The 12,842-nt window shown below is 38.4% G+C and overlaps 1 protein-coding gene across 7 annotated transcripts in view; it reads right to left on the bottom strand.

Moving 5' to 3' along the window:
* Positions 1 to 12,842, bottom strand: part of INPP4B (inositol polyphosphate-4-phosphatase type II B) — a 332,585-nt gene that overhangs the window by 126,387 nt on the left and 193,356 nt on the right. The window lies entirely within an intron of this gene.

Genomic DNA, 12,842 nt, shown 5'->3' with positions numbered 1-12,842 from the left:
TTTCCTAAAATTAGACTCTTTGGCTCTAACCTGAATGACAGAATTCTTCATCTAGAGGCATTTTCTGGAACCAAACTTTTCAACCACAAGTGAAAGAACACAGTACATTAAAAGGTATTTTCTCCAGATAAATACTTGCCTTTGCCAGCTGATCTGCAGCAGAAATTCTGACCCCACTCTCACTCAATGTATGGCCCTGCCTCCTCCTCCCACTTGCTGAGCATCTCTGAACTGACAGATGTTTGTAGGCGTTCACAGAGGAAAAGCCTCTGAATTCTCCCCTCCACAGGACCTGCAGTTGTCCTTGTATTTTCTGCAAGGTGGAGCTGCTGTTGGACACAACTACTTCCATTTCACATGAACAAATACGGGACTTAGTTCTGTATTTCCGAAAATACAGTACAGGTTGGGAAGGGGGGTATCTTTAGTGTCTATATAATTTCATTGTTGAGTGTGGTTGAGAACAAAGAACTGATTAAACAGAAAAAAAATAGATAGAAAAAGTATAAGAAAACCTCTGTAAGACCTCTAACATGGCCTGCCTGAGCCAAAACAGCCCATTGGAATAACTTGCTGGTAAAAGCAACACACAAGGGAGAATGTACTGAGCATCCACATCTGTTTGAATATCTAGCCTAAAAAACATATATTCATTTACAGCACAGCCCCACAAGGGCAAATTTTTGGGTTGGTTTCCAAGTAAAAGTCAAACGCATTTTGCAAATCTCTCAGCAAAAGACTAATTTTGTCCATGCCCCAAAAACATGTCCCTCAATTCTTCTATTCTAGATGCAAATTGCTACACAAAAAGAAACCTTTCTTTAAAACAAAGATAATTTTAATTGTCTGGTTTTTATTCTAAATACATGTTGTTAGAAAGCACCAATCAAAAGTCTGCCACAAGACTTGACAATGTAGAACCATGGCTTTTCTCAGTCAGCTCTTATCCCCTGATTCCCTCCGCTGAGACTTTTTTCCCCACAAAAGCCTGAAGATAGTAAAAAAAAAAAGCTATAATTAGTTTAATGAGGGCCAGCATACTTTAGAAATCTGTGGGAGTCCTCATTTGGATGCAATTTTACATTTAAATTTTCCCCAATAAAATAACATCAGCAACTCCAAGGCATCTGGCTTTCCACAGAAAATTAGTACAAAATTTTGAAGGCAACGTTTGTATCTAAAATTTACCTTTAAATGCTTCAATTCACAAGCTAAAATAAGTGCTGATATTTCCTTGCTGGTGATGCATATCTTACCCTTTTGGAGCTGGGGAACTAACTTAGTCCAGATCTGCTTCTTACAAGAAAGATATGGTATGAATGCCAGGCCAAAAATGCTATGTCATTTTAAAATGCTAAAAAGATGTTCCATGTGCTAGCCTTGAACAGGTAACACCTGGCCCAGCATGCAAGGGTGGTATTTTAATTTCTAATTATTATGGATATTTATTCAAGAAACACAAACAAATAATTTAAGAATGAACCTTTCTCTTCATCCCTGACTTATAGGAGATATATTTGTAACCCAGCAGCAGTTTAGCAAGTATTTTAAAACGTGTATATGCTTTTGCATGACACTAAGGTATGCTTTGCAGCAAGAGAAAGCGCAAGTATCTTTTATGCTTACTGAAATCAATGGATTAAATCAATAGAACACACATTTAGAATCATAGAATACTCATTCCTTCTTTTGCTGGATGAAGTCTCAATTCAGGAGAACATATTTCTATTTTTCTGACCCAGCAGAGAATTGGAAAGGGATGCCAACACCTGACTAACCTGCAGCCTTCTATATAACAAAAACTTATTTCTTAATTCCAAATGAAGTTAAAACATGGAAACAATTTCCGTTGGTTTTTTTGCATACTTTTTGGGTTGGCTACATGTTTGTTTGTTTTCACCTGGTTTTAACCGCTTTATACCCAGTAGTTGTACAGCCAAATGTAACACTGTGGTGTTTGGTGGGACTGACATTAGACTGCACCTCATTTCTCTCTGATATACATTTCTTTTTAAAGGAAATTGGGTATCTTGATTCAAGTGTGTGTGCAAATACATATAACTTCAGAAATAGTTTTATTATTTAATATTCATTAAAAAGAGAAGTCACATATGTGTATGTCTGTACATACATGGGAGCTATAGTCTGATCCCTTTAATGTCTATTGGTTGAGTTCCCAAACAAACTCTCCTAATACTGCAATTATCAGGGTCCCATTACAAGGTGTTCACATAGGCCCAAGCAAACCTCATTACAAACACAGTCGGACAGCTTGTAACCAATTATAAAACATAAGAAACAACTCAGCTCTAGTCCCAATCCACAAAATAAAAGAGGAAAAAAAGGAGAGAAATACAAAGGATCTGAAAGACCAAATATCCTCCCAGTGCAGACTATGCTGAATTGGAAGGGACCCACAGGGATCATCGAATCCAACTCTCAGCCCCACACAGGACCATCCCCAAAAGTCACAGTAGAGTGACTTTTGACCCCCAAAAGTCACTCTACTTTTTAAAACCTTCTCATAAACCAGCCTTTCCCTAATGGCACCAGTAGTATTCTAGAACAACTACAGTACATAGATGCAAACAAAAAGTCAGATTTTAATCCCAAGTAGCCACTATTCTGTTAGAATTTCAATTTTCTCATTAGTTATTTTAGATTTCCCTGAGAAAAATGCTAACCTCTCAATGGTGAGTTTACTCACAACTGGGTAAAGACCACAATTCGCTGCAGTAGCACACACTACAGCTTTACTCTTCCAGACAAGAGATGTATGAAGAGATCAAAAAGGTATGCAAGAAAGACAGCTCGTAACCCAAGCTAAATGCAAAATGTTTAGGGCAAGTGTTCATTCCAGTGATTCTGTTTGTCAAATAACACATTTATCTTGTATACATCACAGCTGCCTGTACCAGGAAGAACACCAGTGAACTACAGTGAATATCATGATACATTTAATTTTATTCAAATGTCATACAGAACAATGAGTAGCAATGAGCAGCTATCCTTATACTTTCTAGTATGTTTATCACAGACATATCTGTCCAATCCCTCTAGGCATAAATGGTAAATTCAGCTTTAATTAGCTGTCCTTTAGTATAAGGCAGTTTCATGTGATTAAAAAGAGCATTTCTGTTTCAGTCATCTGTGGCAGTCTGGGCCACATCCACACACACCGTCAAAGTTCAGAAAATTGAATCATTATCATTACTGAATCTTTTGTGCCTGCCCTTAATTAAGGCCTTTGATTTTCAGTTTATGATTAAAGGCCATGTTTTGCAAACAAATAATGCTAGATCCTTTTCTTAGTTACTCTAGATTTTACTTCATCAAATCAACAGTGGCTTCCAATAATTCCCAGTACTCACTGCTGCTGGCTGCTTAAACGCACTACTCTGTCACCACCTCTGTTGTTACATGACAACTAAGTACAAACCACATCAGGCAAGGCATAGGATTAAAAAGACTACTGAAAGTAGTTACTGGAACACTGACTTATGCTCTTTCAGTACAGCACCCTCCAGAAAAGCATTCACAGCTTCAGTATAACTCTGGCAGTCATGTAGGAACACAACATGCAAAGACACATTTACCTGGGTGTGCTCTGGGACCGTGACCATCTGCACCTTTCTTTCCCCCACAGGGAAAAAGGACTCTGATCTCTGCTAACACAGCCACCACAACTCCACAGACAGCTGCTATGGACAGTCAGCCCCATCCTCACCACCACTACCTGCCTGCCAGGCAGCACCACCCATCAGAGTCAGGGAGAAACGACATTTCTTGGCACTTCTCAGTCTGAGAAGTTGTAGCTTCATGTATATCCGCTGGACAAGCTGAAAATGCTGAAATTGCTGCTGGGTTCTGCAACAACATTGGTCAGCTTTTACAGGATAGGATCCATTCCAGTGCATGCAGCAAATTAATTTTTAAAAGAAGATATTGTACATTCACCAGCTATTTATTTTCATCATATAGATTAACAATTTGCTAAATAGTTCAATCAACATGTCGTAGTCAGCAAAGTAAAACACTTCCATCAATACTTTGTTGGATATGTGCTTATTGGATGGAGGACAATGCCAATACAGTAATTTTCCAACCTTTAGTGCATAATTATTTCTAAGAGTCCGTATAAAGCAAAAGAGAAAATCTTTTCCCTTAGGCACGTAAGCAGTACTGCAGGGTTTACAGTTCCAGTGGAAAAGTTACTGTGCAAAGACACTACACAAATGTTAAAACTGAGTTAAAGATGAAACAAATAAAGGGAACATAAGCTATAGCAACTTATTGCAATGCTTTTGCAGTGTTATAATATACATTATTATTATCTATTATTTAAATTCAAAATAAAAATTATAAAACATCATATGCATACATTTCCCTACTATAGATAGTACTGAATGCATAGGGAAAATAATACTTGCTGTGTACCAACTTGACAGTTTCATGTGTTTATTTAGCTGAAAAGGTCAAACAGAAGGACAGGCCTATCTGTGTATGACTGGATACTTTTTAAAGGCAGTGTTCGATCGTAACTCTCTTGCAGTGTGAAATCAGAATCTTTCACTTGTGCAGAATTCACACTATGTATGAGCTCCAGGCATCCTTTTCAAGACTTAATATGAGGATAATAGAAAACACATACTTCTCAGTCTCTAAGAATCAGCATAAACTGCTTGTTATGCAGACTTCTCTACAGCTGAATATCTTTTTCTGTGTAGGCTGCACCTTTCTATGCTTTCTAGAGAAGAGTAATAACACATGGCAGAAGAGAAGCATTACAAGATCCCCCCGAGCAAAGAGTGAGGTTAACAGAATTTAACAGTTTATGTAGGTGCATAACTAGGTGTATGAACAATGAGCAGAAAAGCATAAAAGTCTTCAATATTTGATTACAAATACAGTTTTGTTTGTTTATTTTTACAGTTTGGGCATTTGATCAGACCTGCCTTAAAAAAAACCACCCACAGTTCGAAAAGAACACATTAGTTAGGAAATCCCTGTGTACTGAGTGCACCGGTAATACCAACATAAAATACAGCAACAAAAACCATACCAACTCTGCAACATCCACATGGGAGCTGGAACAGACCAACTGACAGAAAAGATCTACACATTATGAGTGCTTTGGGGCATGCTACAGAGAGTCAGATCTAACACAGTAAGACTACTTAACTCAGTCTAATTGCCAGCCATACCAGAGCTGTACCACTTTGCACTGTGCCTCTATGGAAAAAAACACCAACCATATCCATACAATGGCTCAGTGTAGCTCCAATTCCAAGAGGAGGCTCCAGCTTGGGTCCAGGGCCCAACTCAGCATGGCTCACAGCTCCTGCTGCTGACACTCAGTCTGAAAACTATCAAACACAGCTAAGAACTGACTGCACAGGTGATGTGCTAGGAGGAAAAAAGGTAGCTCCCATTAATGGTCTTTCCCCCCAAAGCACTAAGATCACACACCCAGCTTCTTCCTCAGCACACTCCAAACCTTAAAATCACAAAGCTGAAAAGCACACATTTGGAAAAAAGTTGTAACAACCCCCTCATATTGGGGTCTGTTCACTTCCACAGCTATTCATACAATAACTAACTCGTGAAGGTAAAGTCCTAAGTTTGATTTGTCTCTTGATGTCACTGGAAATAAGAAAAAGCTGTCAAATTTATCCATGCAAACCTAAATCATCTTTAATATGTTTTTGGTGTACACAACGAAAAAATGAAAGGAAGAAACTGTTTATTTACCTTGTTAACATAGCACACAGCGTGAGCACTGGATTCAATTTTTTTAACCTATTTGAAACAGTTTTTTATTTTCTACAGAGAAAGATCTGTCAGCTGTAAGGTTATATGAGAGATTAAAAATGACAGAGAATAATGGTCTTTATAAATTAGAGATAATTAACATTTGAGTCTTAGCATCATTAAAAATAGATGTTCTTCTGCTACCAGTAATTAATTTGCTCTCTATTGAAATTTGGGGTACAAATACTCTGCCAATATCAGTTGCTGCAGAACACTGCTTTTCAGGGAGGGGGAAAAGCCATGTAGTGCTGCACCCAGTAAAGCCTGAGCTAAGAGTCAATGCAGACCCGTGCTGCAAAGCATTCCTGTTCTGCATGGTGAGCTCACCCTCACTCCTCTCCTGAGCGGCTCCGAGCAAAACGTGACCTTTGCACTGTGCTTTCAGTGCACAACTTGCACTGAGGAAGAAACACCTACAAGTGATGGTTCAAGCACTGCAGGGATCTGAAACACCACCAGTTCTCAGCTGCAGTGACAGGGAAGTGCCCCAGCACTCACCTGCTCCAAATCCCCCCCGGGGATAAGCGCTGGCCGACAGAGAGCATCGCCTTGCTGTTTGGTTGGATGCTTATTAGTCACCTGCTTTTTTCAAGCAGTCGAATTTTTGCAATCAATGACCACTAGCAGCAAACTAATGGAAGTGCAGGCTTTTTCCTCAATCTCTCAGGTTTTTTGAACAAAGCCCAATCATGTGAAGCAGTTTTCTAAAGTCTAAATAGGTGTTGAATATTCTAGGCATTTCCTCAGTTACAATTTTAACAAAATATAATAAAACAACCTGTTTGAAGTCCACAGCCATTACAATCAGCCGGCAAGCCCTTCCACTTCCCCATCATAATTTCCAGGAATGACCCCCTTAAAGTCTGTTTCATACTGGGAACAATCTGCAAAATTTGAAAAGTAAAAATCCCCTTCAAAGTGCTCCTGATGCCTGCTCTTCCCTGCTTTCTTGCACTGCAAATTCACAGAAGGCAAATTCTGGCTTCTGTCAGCAAGCTACTGATGCAGCATTCCTAAGCTCTTTTGGCTATTCATTTACAAGGGCCAGCCAACGGGGAGTTGTTACTTGCTCAAATCCAAATACCTCAGGCTGGTTATTGCAATTCCACTACCCAAAAAGCACTGAGACTGACTCCACAATCCCAAAGAAGCAGAAGTTAACTGCAGCCAAGGAAATCCAGATGTTCTGACAAATTATATCCCAAAGAACACTCACTCCAGAATGATTAAGAAAACACGACCTAGGAATATACATAGGCTTTTTTATCACACTTTTTCACCCCACTCCCCCTACACCTAGCTGTGCATATTGCTTCTGCAGAATGTGACTATCTGGCAGTCTCTCTGTCTGTCTGTCTGTCTGTCTTGCTCCCCTGATGCAGCAGACTATAACCCAAGCGTTCAAGCAGGAATTTCAAGGAAAAAATGCTTTTCTAGAATGCAAGATTTCAGCACTGCTCACGGGGCCTGAGGCAGCTGGGTAAAAAAAAAGAGGAAAAAAAGTATCTCGTTTCCATATGAGTATCTGAGAGCCTGTGCCAAAAAACCATGCTAGAGAAGCCAAGGAGAAAACTTTTACTCTAACTACTTATTTCAGGGGAGACTTGAGAGGATAGAAGCCAGGAGTGGTGAAAAGCACATACAGTTGTCTGATGCACAGCCAGTCAACTCAGTCTCACTTCAGCACATGATGCACAACATGAATTAAGGCAAATATTGCTGGACTGATCAGATGAGCTCAACAGCAATATAAAATTTCTAGAACATGATCTTCTGCATCAAAACTTCAGTAAAATTTGCACTTTGACTCTGAATATCTTGACAAAATAAATCGAAAACCCTTTTTTCCTTTACTGAATAAACAGTCTTTTCTTGAGTATGCTAAAATCTGCATTCCATAACTTGCATCTATTGCCATAAAAAGCACATAAAAATCTTACTATAAATTAAACACAACACCATGTCCACTGATGAGCCAGTTACTTACAAGAAATAGGATTTATATTTGCATCTTGTAGAGGTATTTCCAACACTCCCAGTTCCTCAACAGATTGCAACATCTACTCAAATGGCAAAAGGTTATGCAGGTATTAAACACAGAAAAAAAGATCTTGCTGCCTTAAACAAGTCCAGACCTTTCAATACTCTGCACAAAATATCCCTGTCTTCTGACTCGTGGGAGGAGTTGAAAAGGAGAACTCAGAATTTAAAATGTGACTGGAGCAGTCATATCTCCACTACACACCCCTCCAAAGTTCCCTCTAGAAGCTGGTATTATCCCTCTGTCAACACCTGAATGCACTGCCAGCTGGGGGGCTTAAATTCAATATTTTGAATGAGTTACTTTGATGTGAGGTACTGAACTAACCAAATATCAGCTCCCGCAGAAGCAAAAAGTCATCATAACATTACAAAAAAAAAAAAAAAAACCAAAAAAAAGAGTTGAAGATTTTATATCCCCTGTCACCTGTTTTTAGGTAATTTCTTAACGTAAGTTTTTAAATTTTAAAATGAACATTTTAGAGCAATTATGTTCAGCGAGTCAGTCTCGACCTTCTTCATTTCCCACTGGGTGTCTCCCACGGAGAATTCCAGCAGTGGATTTTCCCTGCAGTTACTGCTACACGCAGCTGCAGCAGTGGCATCACCAGAAAGAACTTTTGTGAAGACTTAAAATGATCAACATCAATTCCCTACAGTTCTGTGCCATGTTTACAACAGGGCCATCCACTTGGATACTGGACATCAGTGAGATGGTGACAGATGCACAGAAAGCTGATTATGAAAGAATATGAGCAGAGTACACATTTTCTGACTAACCCCACTCCCCTCAAAAGCAGTCATAAAAGTTTGAAAAACAACCAAGAGTCTGATATTTTCAATAAAAAGAACTATTGGCAACACAGGACTGTAAAAACCTTCAGGTCATTTGTTTTAGTATTTTACTGTCACAGACACCACATAATAAAACTCCCCCTATTTTTGAACTACACCGTGAAATTATTTTAATTTCTTCTCCCTCCCTTCTGACTGGAAGGTCATTCAAAAAAATGATTGCAATAATAGTTCAGAGTAATTTTCTAATTTGTTGCCCAGCATTATTCACGGGGAGTTTATACTCATTTGCTCTTCTGCCAACATGGTCTTTTAGCTAAGTAATTATTTTCTGTTCCTCAGACTGGTCTCCTGATGTATTAATAAGAAAGGAATCATATGCCATCTCGTACTTCATTTTGTTAGGATAATAAGCCAAGGTTTTCCAATACACTGTCAGACAATAAACTCTCCATTCCCCAGATCATGCTACATGTTCCAGTCCTATTCATCTTTCTTGAACACAAATGATCCAATTACTGACAGCTTTCCAGAAACGGCCTAACTTGTGTATATGGAACGGAGCTCACTGCATTCGTCTGGGAATCAATCCTGTTTGCCTCTCTCCACTGCACTGGATCTGCTGCTCAGTCACATTTTGAACAAACAATTTACCTGTGTTGTCCTTCACACAATTTGTTTCTGATGCATGAAGTCTTTGCTCATCCAAAAAGTTAACGTTAGTAGAAAAACACAAGGTCATGTACTTTGAGACTACTGTATTTCATCCTATTTCTATTATTCCTGAATGAGCGCCTTGAAGCAGTTCCATGGGTAAAGAATTGTATCAGCTTTTCCCTTCAGAGAACTAAGGGAACTTTCTGCACACAACAAATTTTTCTCTAATATGTGGAAGCTGAAGGACTCTCACTTAAATGTCCAGAAAAGAAAGGAAAACAATATTCATCAATAAGGACTTTTTTTTTGTACTTACGACAGTTTGTGATGATGTTTAAAAATAGTTGAGGCTAAGGTCTGGTGGTGTTATTACCTAATGGATGGTAATTCACTTATATTTGGGGCAACTATGGGTAAAATTGCTCTTCAAATTTACTGAGGTAGAAGGCATAAATATAGGTTAGACAGACGGGAGGGAGCACATAAATTTTTGGGGGGCTTGCTACAAGCTCTATTTGCTTTGCCTTAGTAGACAGGATCTATCTGTTAATAAAAGTGCATTTTAACAAGCTTATAGCTGTACTTCCATAGATAATGGCCCTTCCAAGCTGTAGAACTGCAGTACTGTCATGAGAATTACTATTGTGTCCAGGGCTCCCACGTGTTTCATTCATATTGCTAACAATCCACACTTGAGGGGAGCAAGGAATTTTCTCACAAAAATCTCCAGAAGACCCTGGGAAATCTCCCCAACTATCCAAATATAAACATTTCAAAGACTGTCTACAAAGAAAATATGTACAAATTCCTTTTTTCATCCGACAAGGCATTTTGTTCTTGGACTAAAACAGTTAAACCTGCATAACTGGAATTAAATTCTTAAGTATGTAAATGCTAAAACAAATAACCTCCTGATCAGCCATCTTTAAACAAACAGACAGTCTTTGATAGTGCTCTGCCCTTTGCACAACCTCCCTCTCTTCTGACATGAGAAACTGAAAGGGGGTTTATTTATTTATTTATTGAATAAATTCATTGCTGGCTTTAGAAGTGGTTTCAAGACAAACATGCCATCTCCCTCACAATCTAAATTAGTTTCTGCTTTAAAGGAAGAAGCAGGTATCACTGGAAGCAGGTATCACCAGTAGCACCGTATTGTACTGTGTAGCAACTAACAGCTTTGTACCTGACAAGAGAAGGTAAAAAAGCAGATATCACACAGCTCTTTTGGTCTCTCTTGTAACAGGGACAGATTTATACTAAGAGCATTTCATTTTTCTATCACTGATATCATATTCACAGTCACTTCCGCATAAAATGCACACGATTTTGCTCTCAAAACCACTTTATAGGAAGATTGCTTTTCCTCACCTGAGTATGTGTCACTGTGCCTAATTGCCATATTCAGATAAATCCTTTTTCAGCCCCTACATTGTCAATCTTAATTTTTTTTAAGCATAACTGCCATCTGCAAGGCATGGTAATCCTTGTCTCCAAGCATGATAAAGCTCTTGCAGAGAAGTTACTTAAAACCAAATAAGCTATGAGCACCCTACTTTCAGACTGATAAGTAGGCTCAGGAAAGCTGATAGTCATGGCTGCCTGTGCTAAGTAATTAAATTCTGATTCTTACTCACACCTTGTGCATCATAAAGACATCAGGTATTTCTAAGTAATCATTTTCTTCTTTCGGAATTTATATTCTGATCATGCTAAAAGAGCCTCAGGCTCAGAATAAACATCAAGTAAATTTAAATATTTTCACTACTCAGAAAAAATAAAATAGATTAACTTTTCTCTAAAACTGAAAAGTGGTAATTTTCTGGGATTGTTTCAATGGTACTCTAGCTGCAAATAAACAGAACATATTAGGAACAGTATTCTCAGCGAAGATGTTCAGGTCTGAAATTTGGCTATGCTTCTATTTCCAGAAGTCATTTATAAATTCTTTCTTGCTTTTATCTTGCATCTTCTAATTTGGAAAATCAGCAGGATAATGTTTTCTGGGAAAGATACTATCTGTTATTAGACAAGTTGATAAAAGATGAAAACAGACACTTTTCTTAGCACACGAAGTCTCCTTCGGGAACTCAAGAAAGCTTGTGCTCCTGAAAAATTGCACATTTTCTCCATCATATTTGCTTGTCTAACAAAAGGCTACCTTCTCCTATGGACCCTTAGATCACCGCCAAAGTGCTGTAAGTTATGACAGAAAACAGACACAGCCCTCTGTGGTTTTCTCTGATGTTTCAAAGCCAAGCCATCTCCATTCCAGCCCATCAGACATATTTTCTGTAAAATATCCAAATGTCAGCCACAAGACTACAGCTTCTAAAATTAAAGTGCCAAAACCAGTTGACAGGAAAGTTATAGCACAAACTTTGGTAACATCTTTCCCCCCTCTCTCATATTTTACACACTTCTTTTTCACTTCTGATGCATGGGATAATTTTTCACCATTGCATCCTTTGTTGCTGCCAGCAGTGCTCTGCTACGATGACAGTGCTTGCTGACTCACCATTCACTTCCTCAGCAAGTGACATGAAATACTATTGGCTGGAGAGATTTAAAGTCAGTATTGTATCTTAGGATACACACAAATTGACACCAGGAATGGGAATAGAAAATTTTACATAGGCAGGTATTTCAATGCCACTGAACAGAAACTCCACTTTTAAAAAATACTCTGTCAGTAAACAGCCTCAGCTAGAACCACAGCTCCTAAAAAGTCAAATTGGTTTGGGGAAAGGTATGATATTCTTTATGATTTGAGTCCAGGTCTAGATAAATCAGCTTCTGGAAGATACTTGCATTTTAAATCATTAACAATTCTCAGAGAGATCAAAATTAATATTAGAAAACATTTAGAAAATGAGCCTATCCTAAGAGTAGGGGGTAAATAAATCACATGCACATTTTAGCAGGAAATGCTTTATGCCATGCAGATTAGATGACACAGATTTGACTTCTCTCTAAAAAAGTCCAAGGAACAGATACATCTTACATGATGTAAACTTGCATAACTTTTAATAGGTCACTACAGACACTGCAAGATCTTTAGAAGGGACTTTTGAAAACAGGTAGAAGATTCTATCTGCTTAATAAACTGCACATAGTCTATACTTCCAAAAATGTTTTGGTAGACTTCTGCATCATAAGGCTGTATGTCATAAGCTGTATGCATCATAATTCATGCAGGTATAGAGCAGCCTCACTCCTTCCACACTCAGTAGAATCTTCTTCCCTGACACAGGGAAAAATTATTTATAAAAGAAAAGCATTTTAATACATGATGAAGTATATGAATGGTAGTTTACACGTGAAAATATGGTAATCTCTTCAGCCTCAGGACAGGTTGTGATGGAGTGCCCTGAACTGTAGAGCATCCTATATGCTGACAGGATAGTGGTTTTTCTAGAAAACTAATGTTTAGAGGCTTCCCCTTCCACAACTCGTATCCAAAAAGGGAAAAGATATATGCAACAAAGAAAAGCTTATAAGTGAAATAGCGTTGTATTCATAGCACATCTTCCAACTCA

The sequence above is a fragment of the Pseudopipra pipra genome, chromosome 4 (genome assembly GCF_036250125.1).
Source record: "Pseudopipra pipra isolate bDixPip1 chromosome 4, bDixPip1.hap1, whole genome shotgun sequence".
NCBI classification, from domain to species: Eukaryota; Metazoa; Chordata; class Aves; order Passeriformes; family Pipridae; genus Pseudopipra; species Pseudopipra pipra.
This window is presented reverse-complemented; position numbering and strand designations above follow the sequence as displayed.